This window comes from Peromyscus californicus, unplaced genomic scaffold (genome assembly GCF_007827085.1).
Source record: "Peromyscus californicus insignis strain IS unplaced genomic scaffold, ASM782708v3 Scaffold_7__1_contigs__length_154581171, whole genome shotgun sequence".
Taxonomy (NCBI): Eukaryota; Metazoa; Chordata; class Mammalia; order Rodentia; family Cricetidae; genus Peromyscus; species Peromyscus californicus.
Window position 1 is genome coordinate 46,677,669 of NW_026294595.1, and position 16,095 is coordinate 46,693,763.

Genomic DNA, 16,095 nt, shown 5'->3' on the forward strand with positions numbered 1-16,095 from the left:
CACTGAGCCATCTATCCAGCCTCAAGAGTTGATTAGTGTTAATCCTTGGGGGAGATACTGGTGCTACCTGAGAACAAGCTTCACCAGCTCTCTGCCAGCCTGTCTCTACTAGTATATTACAAGGCATTGGTGTTCAGGGTTAGAAAACCACGTGCCAGACTCTTTCATGGTAGGCAAAATAGAGACATGTGAACTATAAGAGCACAGTCAAAGTCACAAGGACAGACCTTATCCCATTTGTTCGATGATACAGTTGATAGATATCGTGGGTAGAGTAAAGCTAGGGGGTGGGTGAGCAGACTGGTAGTTGAAGGGCATTGCCCAACACGTTATGGTTTTGTCTTTTGAAATAAGGTTTTGTTATGTAGCCCAGGCTGACCTCAGGCTCACAGGAGTCTTCTTTCCCAGGTTTCTCAGGTAGCCACCCTGTTTTCCGAGTCTGTAGCAGGAGACTTGGCTTTACTCACACTTGTATCTCTAGGACATATACTAGACATTTAATAAAACTTAATGAGTGAATAAATGGAATAGGTCTTTTACAACAATGTTTGGGGTGTGGGGCGGGGGGGGGGGGGGGGGGGGGGCTGGTTTTCGAGACAGGGCTTTCCCCTGTCGCTCTGGCTGTCCTGGAACTCACTCTGTAGACCAGGCTGGCCTCGAACTCAGAGATCCACCTGCCTCTGCCTCTTGAGTGCTGGGATCAAAGGCATGTGCTACCACTGCCCAGTTTACATATGTGTCTTAATATTCATATGATTGTACATTTAAAAATGTCAAAGTTAACCAGCTATGATGGTACATGTCTGTAGTTCAGCACTCTAGAAGCTGAGAAAGAAAGATTACAAGTTCTAGGCCAACATGAGCTATATAAGCTGGCCTGAGTTCCATCCTGTCTCAATAAAAAATAATAATAATAAAAATAAAGTCATATTTACTGTGTGTCATCTCTTAAAAGATGAATACATGGAAAAAGAGTTATGGAACCACCAAATGACTTGAACAGCATTAATAGGAATCTAAAATTCACACAAAGTTACAAGCCCTCCACACTCTAAAGTAACGAGACTGTATCTAGGGCTGAGGCTGTAACTCAGTTGGTAGAAGGTTTGTCCAGCTTGCATAAAGCCCTGGGTTCTACCACAGCACCACAAAAGCAGGACATTGGACCCAGCACTTGGCTGGTGGAGGAGGAATGATCTGAATTTCAAGGTTATCTGCAGCTGCAAGAGACTAGATCAAGAAAAACAACAACAAAAACCTTGGCAAGGACTTTGTCCATCCTCTCTGTTCCATTGTGGACACTGATACAGTGAGAAGTGTCCAAGAAGGTGATCAAAATGGGTAGGAAGTGCCAGAAAATGGGACATATGTAGCCCGGAGGGCAGAGAAAGTCACACAGTAACCCATCTACGAAATTAGAAAAGTTACCCAGTCCTTTACTGAAACAACCTGAGGAAAACCCGTAGCTGCAAGAAGACAGACCTCCACTCACCAAAGAAAAGCTTTGAAATCATTCAAGTTGGGAATGATAAGCCTAGAGAACCAGGGATCTTCCCATCACTGGGAATCACTGAGAATGTTCTAGTAGATGTTAAATAACCACATGCCAGAATTATTGTCAGCAGAATTACTTCCATCTACTTGACCTCTAAGGTCTCTTCCAACTTGACCCCTGTATTCTGTTACAAATGATGTGTGTCTTCAGCTCCCCGCAACTCCTTGTGATGTGTGTTATATACTGAGCACTCCCCAGATCCCCATGGACCTCGAACACAGTCCCCAGACCACGTTCGGGGCTGCGTTATGATTCCTCACCAGCCACGGGGAGAAGACAGGCAGAGCAGTGAAAAGGTTTACAGTTGTGCAGAGGCGGGTCGATGACTTCCAACAATATACTTACGGGCTGAAGAGATGGTTCAGAGGTTAAGAGCACTGACTGTTCTTCCAGAGGACCCGGGTTCAGTTCCCACCAACCACATGGTGGCTCACAACCATCTATAATGAGCTCTAGTGCCCTCTTCTGGCTTGTAGGCATACATGCAGGCAGAATACCATATACATGGTAAATATTTTAAAATTAAAAAAAAAAAACAATACATCTATGAAAACTCCTAACACGTGAATAGAATACTTCACCCTGGCTAGGCGCTTGTTTTTATTGTCTTTGTTTGTTTGTTTGTTTAAAGACGGGTCTCACACAGCCCAGGCTGACTCCGGACTACCTATGTATCCGAGAATGATGTTGAATTTCCAATCTCCTAGCTCCACCTGCTGTGCACTGGGATCATTCTTCCTGCTCTTATTTTCTTTGTCTTTCCCCCTCTTTTATAAAGACAGCCTGGAACTCGGGATCCTCCTGTCTCCCTCCCAGTGCTGGGGTTACAGGTGAGCCCACTAGGCTTCACGGCTACCTTCATCTCTTAAAGTTACTATTTGAACTGGGTGAATAAGCTTGACCAGAAGAAATGGCAGCCACCAAAGGGGGAGGGGAATTACTGAAGCTAGAACGAAGTCTGTCCCTGAGGTATTGTCAGAATGAGCTGTCAGCAAGCAGCACCTTGGGGATCCCAGGACCTATGGGAAGTACATTATGAAAGCTAGAGGTCCGGTAGGTCCGTAATCTTAGTACTTGGGAGGATGAAGCAGGAGAATTAAAAATGGCCTACATAATGAATCCCAAGGCAGCCTGGTGAGGCCCATCTATGAATGAATGAATGAATGAATGAATGAATGAATGAATGAATGAATGAATGAATGAATGGTGAATGAATATGGAAGGGCCAATTTCCCCATGATACACTGACATACATTTGCATACAACTACAGGGTTGTTTTACAATATAAACACAGCAGAATTGGTTTAGTCCCTAGTCATCCGAGGAAAATACAGAACAATACAATAAAAATCATCTGTGAAAGAAATGGCATAGTCCCCGTGCATGGCAGGTCTCCATAAACTCTCTGAATTCAATCTGACGTGTGGTTGATGTAGTTGACAGTGATTTGTACATTCAGGAGGCTAATCAACACCCACTCGGGCCCATAGCCGCTGTTCTAAAAACTGGCCACACGGTGTCACTATTGTCCTGGGAGAAAACTTGGACAGCATGCCTCCCTTCCACCCTTTCCCTTTCACAGTGTTTTGGGTTTTGTTTTGTTTTGTTTTGTTTTAAATTAGTATTTGTGGGGGGCAGGGGGAAGGGAGAGACGGTTTATAGCGGTGGTTCTCAACCTGTGGGTCGTGATCCCTTTGGGGGTCACATATCAGATATCCTGAATATTCGTTATTTACATCTAATTCATAACAGTAGCAAAAGCAGCAACAAAAATAATTTTATGGTTGGAGGTCACCACAACATGAGAAACTCTATTAAAGGGTCACAGCATTACGAAGGTTGAGAACCACTGACTTAGAGGTTAAGAGCTCTTGTTGCTATTGCAGAGGAGCTGGGTTCGATTCCCAGCACCCACACAATGGCTCACAATCATCCATAATTTCACACGTGTGTTACACATACACACACGCTGGAAAACATCTCATGCATACAAATATAAATGTGTGTGTGTGTGTGTGTGTGTGTGTGTGTGTGTGTGCTGTCCCTGTGCCCCAGCATGAGGTCAGAGGACAGCTCTGTGGAGTTGGCACCTTTTTGGTAGTTTCTTCCAACTTCAAATGGTCAGGCTGCCAGGCAAGTGCTACCCCACTTAGCTATTTCCCCAGCCCCCAAAGTCCTTTTTTTTTTTTTTTTTTTCGGGACAGGGTTTCTCTGTGTAGCTTTGCGCCTTTCCTGGAACTCACTCTGTAGCCCAGGCTGGCCTTGAACTCACAGAGATCCTCCTGCCTCTGCCTCCCGAGTGCTGGGATTAAAGGCATGAGCCACCACCGCCCGGCTCCAAAGTCCTTTTTTTTTTTTTTTTTGGTTTTTCGAGACAGGGTTTCTCTGTGTAGCTTTGCGCCTTTCCTGGAACTCGCTTTGGAGACCAGGCTGACCTCGAACTCACAAAGATCCGCCTGCCTCTGCCTCCCGAGTGCTGGGATTAAAGGCGTGCGCCACCACCGCCAAGTAAGCCGGGTGGCGGCGGCGGCGGCGGCGGCGGCGGCGGCGGTGCACGCCTTTAATCCCAGCATTTGGGAGGCAGAGCCAGGTGGATCTCCATGAGTTCAAGGCCAGCCTGGTCTACAGCATGAGATCCAGGACATGCTCCAAAACTACACAGAGAAACCCTGTCTCAAAAAACAAAAACAAAACAACAACTAAAAAAAGACCAAGTACTACCCATGAGTCGAAAAATGAGGTAAAGGGGTGTCAGAAAGAGTATTCCCTCAATTTTTTAATTAATTAATCTATTTTTAATTTATTTTTATTTTGTGTGTATTGGTATTTTGCCTGCATGTGTGGCTGTGCACCATGTGCGTGCAGGCAATACTTGAAGAGGCCAGAAGAGGGAATCAGTTTCTCTAAAACTGATGTTACAGACAGTTGTCAGGCACCATGTGGGTGCTTGGTACCAAACCCTGATCCTCTGGAAGGGCAGCCAGTGCTCTTCACCACCAAGCCATCTCCCCAGCAGGCCCTTCTCCCCTTTTTTTCACACAGTAGGCACATGCTGTTCCGTCTGGCATGTGGCGGCCAGGGGATGACTTTCAGCAGTCAGCTCTCTCCTTCCACCGTGTGGGTATCTATAGCAAACTTAGATCACCAGCCTTGGCAGCAAGTACATTTCCCAACAAGCCTTTCATCAGCCAAAGAGCACTACATTTTTACCCTAGGAGTTGTGTGGGTTTTTAAATAAACATAATATTGACAGAATTCATAGCCAAGGCATAGAAACCCTGTGCTACTCGGAAGTTGTAGCAAAGAGGATCGATTGAGCTGAGGCTTCAAGGCTAGCCTGGGCAGAGCACTGACACCTCTCTCTAAACACCAGCAAACGGGGCTGGAACGATGGCTCGGAGCGTGTCAGTATGTGCTACTCAAGCCTGGTAACAAAAGAGGCTCTTGATGGAGGAACCTACAGAGAACCCACTCATATCCAATGACTTCGTGTAGTGTGGAAAACGTCACAATAACCCTGTGTCTATAGTGCTGCTGAGAGTAATGTCCGTCTACCACTGCTAGGGTGAGCACCCACAGCCACATTCGAATCCTCCACCTGACCGTGATTCTTCCTCCTGGGTGCAAGGAAAAACCCAGAAACATTCATGGAAACAGTTTTGGGTTTGGTTTTGTTTTTTTAATGTATAACTCTCATACCATGAAAGAATTACTATTCTCATTCTTTTTTTTAAACTTTATTTTATGTGTATGAGGATTTGCCTACACCTATGTGCACCATGTGACTGTGTGGTGTTCTCAAAGACCAGGAGAAGGCATCAGATCCCCTGGAACTGGAGTTACAGATGGTGTTAAGCCACCAGGTGGGTGCTGGGAGTCAAGCACAGGTCCTCTGGAAGAGCAGTCAGTGCTCTTCATCATGGAGCCGTACCTCCAGCCCCCTTACTTTTCTTATCCTCATTCTGCTGCTGTTTGTTTGTTTGTTTTCGAGACAGGGTTTCTCTGTGTAGCTTTGCGCCTTTCCTGGAACTCACTCTGTAGCCCAGGCTGGCCTCGAACTCACAGAGATCTGTGCTGGGATTAAAGGCCTGCGCCACCACCACCCACCCGGCTTCTGTAATTTTTTAAAGATAAGGTGCCCCGGTAGCTTAGGCTGGCCTCACTCTAGTTCAAGATATCTTCAAACTCACAGCAATTCTCCTGCCTCTGCTTCCCAAGTGCTGGGACTACAGCATGATCATCACATCTTGCTTTGACTTTTTGCTGTTTTTCCCTTTCTGTGCTGTGAGTCCAGCACAGGCCCCTCTATGTGCTAGGCAAGAGCCCACCCCTCAGTCCCACCCTGGCCCTAAGAGTCTCCAGAAACAGCCATTTCCTCCTACCTGCAGAAGGAAAAGCATCAAGCTTGCTCACTTTTACCAGTTTAGTAGATTAAAAACTGGCAAGCAGAGCTGGAGAGATGGCTCTTCCGGAGGACTGAGTTCAATTCCCAGCACCCAAACTGGGCAGTTCACAACTGCCTGTAACTCCAGCTGGCCTCTGAGGGCACCCACACACACATGGTATATACTTATAAAGACATATGCATATAAATAAAAAATTTAGACATGACAAGCAAATTGTGTCATTTGTCTCTCTGGTTCCTTTTTCCTTTTTCTTTTTCTGTTTTTCATATTATTTCCTTTATTATACTTATCTAGAAAAATCCATATGCTCCACATGAGTGCTGGACCCATGTGGCACAGTCAAAAAAAAAAAACACAACTGGAACATGATTCTGAAACCAGACATAGTACAAGACATGCTTGGGCCTGATTGAGAGGCATTCTGCTTCAACAAACCAATGCGGAAGAAATATAGTGTGCAGCACACTGCAGGCCCCTGGCTGTGGGGAGACAGCAAGTTTATCTCATACTGATGTGAGGAACAGCTTGTTCTATGGTAACCACATATGGGACTCTTTCAACTGCCACTAGAGACCCTAGACGGGGTTTCATATAGTATTATACATATATAAGTGTGCATACATACATGCATGTGTACGTATATATACATGTGCATATGCTTATATGTGTGTATACATGTGTATATGTATGTGTATATACATGTGTGTATATGCATATATGTGTGTGCATCTTTTTTTAAAGTAAATCTAATATATAATATTAATTCAAGAGTGATCCCAACCTTCTGGAGTTTGCTGCTTTTTGGTCAGGGAAGAAATTTTGTTTGTTTCTATTTTTATTTATTTTTTTATTTTTTATTTATTTATTTTTTTTTTGGATTTTTGAGACAGGGTTTCTCTGTGTAGCTTTGCGCCTTTTCCTGGAACTCACTTGGTAGCCCAGGCTGGCCTCGAACTCACAGAGATCCGCCTGGCTCTGCCTCCAGAGTGCTGGGATTAAAGGCGTGCGCCACCACCTCCCAGCTCTATTTTTATTTTTTGTTTTTTACTCACAGTGAAGGCTACATTCAGCTTCCTCTAGAATGAGTACTACCTCAGTGGCCTGATCGCAGAAGAACATAGGAAAGTCTCCAGGAACAAATTTTATTTTATTTTTTTAAAAAGGGCTCTGGCTTCTCACTGACTGCCCCAGCTCAGTTTCTCCCTGGTCTCTTCCCAAGCAGGTCCTTAGTAAGCAAAGCACTTACTTACTAAGTGCTTTGAAGGGGAAGGGGGGGAGGGGAGGGGGGCGCGGGACCAGTTGGACATAACTAGAAGTGCCACATTGAGACTCCTCCGCACCCCAGAGGTGCTGTTCGTACTGGATTCTTGATAGGAGTAGACCAAAGAGACAAAATGCTAGCACAAAAATGGGAGCCGCTAGTACCCAAGCTGCAAGATCCAGACCTCGCTCTGGTGAGAGTCTGGTGGACACTGCTATTTAAGATCCTACACAGATGGTCCATGTGACAAGTGTCAGAGGTTCAGAAGCGTAAACAAGCAGGAAGAGTGTCCTGAAGGAGGCACTCTCCTCCGTGTTTTCATTTCTCAGCCTTGGCCTGGGCGGCCACAACTCCTATAGTTTTACACACCATCCCCTCACCTTTGGGAACGGCATGGGCTCAACATTCTGGTTGTTGTTGCTGCTACTGTTTTGAGACAGGATCTCACTGTATAGCTCTGAATGACTTGGAATTCATTATGTAGACCGGGCTAGCCTCGAACTCACAGACAGCCACCTGCCTCTGCCTCCTGAGCGCTGAGATTAAAGGTGTGCACCACCATCACGACCACCCAGATGGCTTGAAATTCTTGTCCAATTCATAAACAGTGGGAAACAGCTGACTGGTTCCGCTCCATCATGGCCTCTTCTGGGACCCCCTTCTGATGTTCAGCCATGCGGGCAAGGCTGTTGCCATGGGCTATAATTGTAATGCTTCCTCCCTCCCCCACTCCTAATCCTTCAGATGCTCTGAGGACAGCTGATCCCCAGTGAGGCCTGCACCTCTGCAGCCTTACTGATGCTGCTGTAGAAGGGATGGGCCAGCTCCATCACATATGATGGGACATCACTAAGAGCATCTCACCAGGCTGGTCCTCACCATGCTTGGTAACAGTTTCTTTATTGAGCATGATTAGACCCCAACAGCACAGCTCACAAGGCCCCATGACCTCAGCTGCATCTGCGCAACAGCATCCAACATATCCAGAGCATCCAATTGTTGGGTTCTCTTTTCTTTGTCTTTTCTTTTCTTTTCTCTTCTCTTCTCTTCTCTTCTCTTCTCTTCTCTTCTCTTCTCTCCTCTCCTCTCTTCTCTTCTCCTTCTCCTTCTTCTTCTTTTTCTTGCACCAAAGTGAAGCAGGTCAAATTCACAACCAGCATCTCACAGCATCCACCACAGAGTGCTTCACCTTCTTGTGGCCACAAGGCTCAGGTCAGTGCTGTACCAGCCGCTTCAGTGTCCAGGTTTTCTAGACACTGTCACTCAGCCAGATCAGCAATAGCTTACAGAGAGCTGCAATGAGATGCAGCCATGACTCACAAATTATGTTTTGATTGTATTTATTTCATGGGCATCTAATACTAATTGGTATGTATATGTCTTCCTGAAAACTCACCCTTTAAAGTGCACAGGGTGGTTTGGAGGGTCTTGGAGTCGTAAATCATCACCATATCTAACTTCATCATAGTTTTCATGACTCCGTTCACACCAGTCCTGAAACCCACTCCCACCCTCTGGAGGTCTCAGTCACCACCCACTGTGGGCCTCTAGAGTTGCTTATCTGAGACTTAGAAAGGAAATCAGGAGCTATTTCAAATGGCCAAGGGCATGCCTGTCATCTCTGCTCTGGGGATAGGTCTGTGCTCCCAAGTAAAGAGTTTCCACAGCGGTACAAACACAACCTCAGCCAACCGTGAACTCCTCACCAGGAATGTCTGAACTTGGTAAAGGTACAGCTAACCTAAAGTTCATCTCATTCAAGACAAAAGCAACCCAAAGCAATGATCTTCTGAAACAGTCACCTTTGAAGTGTCTTCTGCCAGACCATGGAGTCTGTTTGGAGACAAGAGAGATAAACCACAAGCTCCTGCCTCTACCTTAATTAATCATTAAATAAGCACACGCGTTCTCTATCCAGGTGCACAGGTAAAGCTAATTGCCAGCCTAGAGGAGAAACGGTGCCAGCCAGTGAGCTGGACATTTGCTTCCCAGCAGCCTTGCAAGAGAAGTGCTATTGGGATGAGGAGATGAGACCCAGTGGGTCTCAACAGCGCAGCCAGGAGCAGTTGTTTCCCAGGAGTGTGGAAATGCCAAGTAATGGCTGAAATCACAGCAGAGAAGCCAGGTTGTCTGTGTTCAAAGCTTAGTGTTGCGGGGAGGTGAGCTGCATTTATTCAGTTAGTGAACATTGGATGTGGTTCCACCTTTGGCTATTACAAGCATGGTGATGTGTCCATCTGTAACCCTAGCACACAAAGAGAACAGAGACAGGAGGATGCCCAGAGCTCACTGAGCAGACAGTGTAGCCTATTGGTGAGCTTTGACTCAGTGAGATACCCAGTCTCAAAAAATAAGGTAGAGGGCAGGCACATACCTTTCAATTCAAGCACTTGAGAGAAAGAGGGGGGCGCCTATCTCTGTGAGTTCGAGGTCAGTCTGGTCTACATAGTGAGTTGGAGGCCAGGCTTGGTTACCTGAGTCCTTGTCTCAAAATAAAATAAAGTGAAAAATAAGGTGCAGAGCAATAAAGGAAAACACCAAGATTGACCTCTGGCTTCTACACATATATAAGCATGCCCAATAATAGTCACTAAAACACACACACACACACACACACACACACACACACACACACACACCATACACACACACAAACACACACACATTTATAATGTGGTACACAAACACACATGTATAGTTATTATAATTACACATACATAAGCATGCCCCTGTATAGTCACTACACACACATTTATAAGATGGTATACAAACACACATATATAATATATATGTATGTGGGGATCCACAGAAGTAGAAGAGCAGTTATTGGGGGAAGAAAAGGAGTCAACAATAGAGGGAAGAGGGATAAGAGAGGGGAATGCAAAGGTGACGGTGAGCAGAATTCATGCTGTCCATGTATGGAATTGTCATAATAAGCCCATCATTTGTACAATGATATACACGCATGTATGCATAGATTCACATACGTATCTATGGGGATATTGGGGGGAGGAAGACTCATTATTTCTCTGGCTGGCCTGGAACTCACTATACAGACCAGGCTGGCCTTGAACTGATAGAGACCCACCTCCCTCTGCTGGATTAAAGGAATGTACCACAAGGCCCGATATAGACTAGTTCCTGGGGGGAGGGGTGTTGGAGAGATGGCTCAGTGGTCAAGAGTGCTTTCTGTCTAATCATGAGGACTGGTGTTTGGATCTCAGCACTCATATAACACATAACAAGTTGGGCATCTCACAAATGTCTGTAATTCCAGGTCTGAGAAGTCCAGTGCCTTCTTCTGGCCTCCATGTGGGCACAGGTGCACACACACACAGACACACACACACAAATAACTAAATCTTTAAAAAAAGAATAGTGTCTGGCATGGCAAGAAAATGGGTGGTGCTCTCTGATCCAGATGGAGCCATGTCCACTGCACGCCATTTCCTCTAGCCCCTATGTGCAGGTGTGTGTGTGTGTGTGTGTGTGTGTGTGTGTGTGTGTGTGTGTGTGTGCGCGCGCGCGCACGCGCGCGCGCGCGAAGCATGACAAGCTCTCCACTTCCTTGAAGGAGACTCAGGAATATTTCCTTCCTGTAAAGCTTTGGTCCATCCCCGCAGAGAAGGTAATGAAGGCAAACTAGGTCAAGGAAGTGATGAGCAGAACTAATGAGCAGGCAGGTGTTTCCCTGCTGTGTTTCCAAGCTCTCAGGCAGTAAGACTGATTGATGGCTGGCTGAGGATGCTGCTGTTCTTCTTATTGTTTGGTCCAGACTTGGTCAGCCATGCCTTTAATGCTCATTCCATTCAGTCCCACAAGCCTACCACCTACCTAAGTTTCTTTTTTCTTTCCTTTTTTTTTTTTTGGTTTTTTTGAGACAGGGTTTCTCCGTGTAGTTTTGGTGCCTGTCCTGGATCTCGCTCTGTAGACCAGGCTGGCCTCGAACTCACAGAGATCCACCTGGCTCTGCCTCCGGAGTGCTGGGATTAAAGACGTGCGCCACCACCGCCCGGCTGCCTAAGTTTCTTGGAGGAAACACTCCAGGGGAGAAAAAGAAAATTTGTTCCCAAACCAGAAGGCAAACAACTTTTAAATTTTCTTAGTAAAATATATTATCTCTGTTTGTGTAATTTCCTGCTTGCCTCCCTGGAATTGAAGAAATGATAGTGAATAAACAGATCCCTGCCACCTGTGCCCTTGGGGCTGCTGGGTGGAGTTGATCCCGCTAGCGGAAGCTCATCTGCGACCCCAATACCCACTTCGCAGCACCTACCGCTACGATCCAGCACTTGGACTCTCCCAAATACCCAGACATCTCTCTTCTTATCCCAGAAGTCCTCAACTCTGGCTATGCATTAGAATCGCCTGGGGAGCTTTAAAAACCACTGGCTCAGCTGGGCTGTGGCAACACACCTCGGGAGGCAGAGGCAGGCAGATCTCTGTGAGTTCGAGGCCAGCCTGGTCTTCAAAGCGAGTTCCAGGAGAGCCAGGACTGTTACACAGAGAAACCCTGTCTCAAAAAGCCAAAAAACAAACAAAACAAGTAAACAAACAAACAAACAAAACACTGACTCCCAGTCTGTGTCCCAGAGAGCCCGATGCCATTGGTCAACATAGCAAGTTCAAATACAAAAAAAAAAAAACAACAAAAAACAGAGGTCTGTTGAATTCCAATGACTTCCTACTTCACCAGCTCCCAAGACCATTAGGCTCACCTTACCTTTGTTTTCTCTCCCCTCTGCACAGCACGAGTAACCTTGAAACACTTCTAGACAGCAATTTCCCACAGTGTTCGGATTTCCACTGTCACAGATGTTATCGCCATTTATAAAAATGGATTGTGTAGCCTTACCGGCTGAGTTATCATCAGTAGATAACCATTTTTAAAGAAAACAACAACTTCCTCTTCTTTCTGCAGCCTCCTTAATTATAAAACTTAGCCTGGTTAATGTGCTGGAAATAGCTCTAGCATCATCAGCTTGTTTCTGCGTCTTGGATTTGCGTGAAAACATAATGGCAATCAAACTCATTCTAGTCACCATGGTTACATCGAGTGCTGCGCTTTTATCAGCCCACTGAGCACTAAGACTCAATCTGAGTACACAAATCATGTCGTAAGACAAAATAATACCCTTCGAAGTCTGTTGCTATGCACTATGAGTGGAAAGCTATCAAAATAACTGGGCACCATAGTAGTGCATCTCTTCTTGAAATGTGAATGTAAAATGTTCCATAAAAAAAAATGATTAAGAGTGGAACATGAATAATTACAGGCGTTTTCCTTGTCCTTTTTCTTTAGACAGAAAATACACAAGAGTAGTAATGAAGCCGGGCGGTGGTGGCGCACGCCTTTAATCCCAGCACTTGGGAGGCAGAGCCAGGCGGATCTCCGTGAGTTCGAGGCCAGCCTGGGCTACCAAGTGAGTTCCAGGAGAGGCGCAAAGCTACACAGAGAAACCCTGTCTCGAAAAACCAAAAAAAAAAAAAAAAAAGAGTAGTAATGAAGATTGATTTAGCCTAAGGCCACTCCCTACATAACACAATGGTACCACAATAAATGACTGTTCTAAGTTTCAGGCAGGTCGCTGCCCCAGAAATGCCTATCAGTTTGTCAGTGAATGTCAACATAGAATGGCCTGCCCATTTCCTTTCTTTCTTTTTTTTTTTTTTCTTTTTTTGGTTTTTCGAGACAGGGTTTCTCTGTGTAGCTTTGCGCCTTTCCTGGAACTCGCTTTGTAGCCCAGGCTGGCCTCGAACTCACAGAGATCCGCCTGGCTCTGCCTCCCGAGTGCTGGGATTAAAGGCATGTGCCACCACCGCCCGGCCCCCATTTTCTAAATGGCGGTTGGCATAACATTATACGTATGAATTTAGGAATATAACTTGACAATTTGATAGGTTTAGATGACAGACAATGCATCCAGAAAAAGAAGAGCAAAAAGAAGAGCATGGGGCATGTGCTGTGAGTGGTGGGTTTAGGGTATGGCTGCTGATGAAGAGGGAGATGGAAGGCTAGAATTTCCCTTGACAGTGGCAAGAGAAAAGATAAACACAGGGAAGTCCGCCTTTTGAAGGCAAAGGAAATGACACACAGCTTTAATCTCAGCACTTGGAGGGCAGAGGCAGGTAGATCTCTATGAATTCCAGGCCAGCCTGGGCTCATAGTAAGCTCCAGGGCAGCCAAGGCTGCACAAAGAGACCCATCTCAAAATGAATGAATGAATGCCAAAACAGAAGCTAGGTGTGATGTACACACAGGTAATCCCAAAGTTTGGGAGCCTCGGCCAGATAAGGAATTTGGCTACCTAGTGAGTTCTGTGACAACCTCACAAAGCAAGAATATGGTTCATAAATAAATAAAAAGCAAGCAAACAAGCAAGCTACGGAAGAGACTTGAAGTATGGGAAATAGAATTAGACTCATCGGTTTGCTTCTATTTGGATCAAATTGGAAGTCATCAGAGTTTCTGCCATAGAGAAGAGGTTTGATTCCGCTCACAATCAGTGCACAGCACAGCTGTCACAGCCACTACCGGACGTAGGCCTCTAGAGGAGTCGAGAGCCTTCCTCAGTTCTCTACCTTATCCTTCATTGTCCCCAGCAAACCCAGGACCTACCTCTAGCCATCACCCACCCTTAGACTAGACTGGTTCAGTTCACCCAGGCAGGAGCATGTTCACAGACTCGATCTTACCCTCCTCTTAACAACGGATAACAGAAGCAATTGCTGATAACTTTAGTCAGAGGCTGAGAATTTTTCTGTTTTGTTCAGCAGTCCATTCCTTTTACTTTTAAATTCTTCTTCTTATTATTATTATATTATTGTGTATGAGTGTTTTGCCTGGATGTGTGCCCGTGTACCACATGTGTTTCGGGTGCTCCTGGAGACTAGAAGAGGGTTTCAGATCCCCTAGAAGTGGAGTTACAAATGGTTGTGAGGCACCATGTGGGTGCTGGGAATTCAGGTCCTCTAGAAGAGCAGCCAGAGCTCTTACCTGCTGAGCCATCTCTCCAACTCCAGCACATTCCTTTTTTAGTGAAATTAAAAGACATTATTTGCTAAGTTTGGTGGTACTCACTTTTCATCCCAGGAATTCAGGGCGGTGAGTTTCAAGTAAACAAACAAACAAACAAACAACACTATTCCTTAATCTTGCCCCCATGATATGTAGGAACACACCCCACAGAACTTTTACATATAAACTATAATGGGTTTTTTTGTTTGTTTTGTTTTGTTTTGTTTTTCGAGACAGGGGTTCTCTATGTAGTTTTGGTGCCTGTCCTGGATCTTGCTCCGTAGACCAGGCTGGCCTAGAACTCACAGAGATCCACCTGCCTCTGCCTCCCGAATGCTGGGATTAAAGGCATGTGCCACCACCGTCTGGCTATAAACTATAATGTTTCATTTCATTTTTGCATAAGTTTGAAGATTTTAAATGGATACCACTATGTATATGAGCACACTTGTGTGATGCTATACAAATGCTCTACCACTGCGCTATAATCTAGCTTTCTATATTTTAAAACAATTTGCACTAAGGCATTATCCAGGTATCTGCAATGTATATTTATTAGTTGTTTTCACATAGAGGTTAATGAATATATCGTAGCTAAGACACACATCAAAGACTTCTATAGTTTAAATGTGTTCCAGAGAGCCGCTGTGCAATGCACCACCAATAGGGTATTGTGCACCTCAGACTTCGTTGAAGGCGTGGACCAGGAGTATAGCACAAGGGTAGAATGCTGACCTAGCATGTATAAAGCCCTGGGCTTAATGCCAGCAAGACCAAAGTTTGCTCTTGTTGAGGGTATAGCTCATACTCAGTGTCCTTTCCATCAAACAGACAAAACCCACAAAGAGAAACAAAGAAACATTTGGAGATAATGGATTTGTTTATTATCTTGATGGTGGTGATGAATAACATGTGTGTACATATGTTCCAACTCACCAAATTGTATACATTATGTTCAATTTTTTATGTACCACTTATACTTCAATATATATATTTCAATCAATATTGACTCACATTATTGAACAGAACGAAGACTCACATTATTGAACAGAGCAAAAAAAATATATTTTTGAGATAGAATTTTACTAGGTAACCCTGCCTGGCCTAGAACTCACTATGTAGACCAGTTAGCTTCGAACTCACAAAGATCTGCCTGTCTCTGCCTCCCAAATGCTGATATTAATGGTGTGTGCCACAACTCCCAGCAACATACATAACTTATCTTTTTTTTTTGGTTTTTCAAGACAGGGTTTCTCTGTAGTGCTGGCTGTCCTGGATCTTACTCTGTAGCTCAGGCTGGCTTTGAACTCACAGAGATTCACCTGCCTCTGCCTCCCGAGTGCTGGGATTAAAGATATCTATCACCACCACCTGGCCACATAACTTCTTAAATAATTATATTCTCTAAAATATTTATGAGAACGACACTGATCTACATTCTTGTATGTGGGTGCTGAAAACCAAACTCAGTGTCTCTGGGAGAGCAGTTAATGCTCTTAACCACTGAGCCATGTGACCAGATCCTCTAACAAAACTTTTTCACGTCTAGCTTAGTAATGGGCAGCTGCAGCCAGCACGGTGGAACACGGCTGTCACTCCAGGACTTGAAGGCAGAGACACAGGGACCACAGGGACTGCCTGAACTACAATGCACGACCCTCGCTCTCTCTCTTACCTTTGAAAAGGTGAGCGCAGTGGTACCCGCTGTAAGCAGTACTCAGGAGGCTGAGGCAGAACGATTAACAATGCTGACATGGTTTGAACGACCCAATAGTGCTCGCTTCAGCAGCACATAGACTAAAATTGAATGACATAATATATCCTAAACAAACAGCTGGGTAGAATGGCTCACAT